The following is a 2,500-nucleotide window of genomic DNA, read 5'->3' on the forward strand; positions in this document are numbered from 1 at the left end:
ATTTTCAAAATGGAAAATGTTCGTTTAGGCATAAAAAACTTTGCCAATTTCTCGATTCATGAAAGTATATGTTAAGATAAATATATACAATAATAGGTATTGAACAATTGATCATTACACAGGGACCCTGTGAACCACTAAATTCAGGTTTTTGCTACACATTTCAGTGAATACAATCTTGTATGTTAACTCTGATTTGAGTAAATGGATCTCAAGTTGTATTATGGTGCTGAACTAAAGTGTAAGCCATCCATTCATGTATACTGGCCCTAAAATTCTTCCAGCATTGCTTTTCCGTGGATTTATGAATATTGTCCATGTGCTTGCTTTCTTTTTTTATATATACTTCACTTCGCTTATTTCTAAGAATTTATGTTTCTTCCTTGTTGTAAATTATATTTCCCCTTCTCTTTTTCAGTGTTTTTCTTTAAGATGTGTAAGGTAAGGCTTTCTATCGAGGGGAAGCCCGAAATATCATCCCCCCAAGCGGAGGATGGCGGCTTAGGGACGAAAGAAGGAGGGAGGGGGCCGTTCACTTCCCCTGTGTGGAGACACTGCCCCATGTCCCAGGTACACATCACTTAGAAAATGGGTATGGCTGTGTTGTTCTTGACATGAATAAAAAGACAGTAAAACAAAGCACCACAGGTAAATATAAATATAAATACGATAAAGAAAAACTCTTTCTGAAGGAACGGATACATAAAATTACTTAAACTAAAAGGAAAGAAAAGAAAACAAAAAGGAATGGGGTATCTCTGGCTAGTGCTGCCCAACGTAAAACTTGGTAAACCCTGTGTTACTTAAATGCCCACGTCCGGCAATATCCTCACTGGCATGTAAAACAACGAGTCCAGAGACAACCCCCTCGCGGGTTTATTTCACAGGTGTATTTATATCAAGGGTAGGCCACGGCACTGTGGCAACAGTTATTTAAACAGAATAGCAGTATAAATAATTAAGAGTACATTATGAAACTATAGGAAACATTAAAAATAGACGATAATAAAACGATAAAGCAACCAGGTGAAAAAACTTACTAAAGAGGAACACTAGAAAGATTAACAGAACGTTAAAAACACAGTAAGTCAGATGAATAAAACGATACACTTGATCAGTAAAATAAAATTCATAACTCGATAAAAGTCATCCATGATACATTCCCTATCCCGAGTATCCCCAGAGAGCCTCCATCAATAAGTTAAAAAAAAACAATTAAGGTGGTGACGTGGCAGGTTTTACATATATAAAAAAATGAATCTAAAAAGTCATAAAACAGTTATCCAAGACTAATAAAAATGATTAATGATAAAACTAAGGATTTAAGCAAGTTTTAAAAGGATAAATAAAAACAAAATAACGTAAAATGAAAATAGTAGAATAAAGGGGAGGGTTCGGTACTAAAACGAATTATAAAAACGTTGAAATCATTAAGAATTAAAAATAGATGCATAAGAGAATGAACAAAGAAAACACTAAGATCCCCATTTACCGTTAAAAGACTGCGTTTAATAAAATAAAGATAAAAACACGTAGAATAAGCCACCTCACTGATTCGAAGCATTGAAGCTCAAAGAGGAAAACTCGGGAAATAACAGTTGTAAGTTTTATTTATACAATTCATTAAATACAGGGTTTGGCAGTAACAGTGTATCCGTGTTGTGTGGGAAGGAATCATCTCCAGCGTGCCTTAAGCGCCGCCCGCTGGATTACCCAAGTTCGGGATTCAGGATTCGGGATTCGGGATTCAGGTATCAAAGGGTGTCGAGAAGATAGGTAGGGTACTAGGGAAGGGGATAGGGGGTAGGTGTGAGGACGAAAGCTTAAGGAAAAGGACGAAAAGGAGAGGAATTAAAACCAGCCGAGGGATTGGAAATGAAAGAAATGAGTAAGAGGTCAACGGAGAAATGGAAAAAGTAGAAAGCGAGAAGGAGATAAGTATGGGAGAAGAGAAAGATACAGAAAAACGTAAATTGCAAAGTAGAAGAGAAGAGAAAAATGAACGAAAGGAGTGAAGGAGAGAAATTAAAAGAAAATGAGGGTAAAGGATAAGATAGCATAAAGAAGGAACGGTGTAGAGGAGAAAACGAGATTAGCATGATAGAAAGTAAGGAGGGACGCAAGATTAGGAAGGGAAAGGGGAAAATGAAAGGAAGGGGAACGAGGAAATGAACGAGGAAGAAGTGAGAGCAGGAAAATGAAAGAGTATTTAGGAGAGACGAAGGATAGCGAGTAGAGTAAATAGGGTATAGGTGTCGGGATGATACGTGAAGAGAGAGAGAGAGAGAGAGGGAGACGTGTTACGGTCCAGGATAGGGGGAGGGGGGGAGGGTCACAGACCTCACAGATGCATAGTCGAATGATTTTCTGTGATCTTAAGTTCAGATTTTTATTGGACTGTATAAGGATTAGGTTTTAAGTATCTGAACTTCTCAAGTTCTGTGATATTGAATTGTAAATGTTTTTGTATTATGAGATTCAATCATACTTTATTCATTAA

Source organism: Penaeus chinensis, chromosome 11, assembly GCF_019202785.1.
Source record: "Penaeus chinensis breed Huanghai No. 1 chromosome 11, ASM1920278v2, whole genome shotgun sequence".
NCBI classification, from domain to species: Eukaryota; Metazoa; Arthropoda; class Malacostraca; order Decapoda; family Penaeidae; genus Penaeus; species Penaeus chinensis.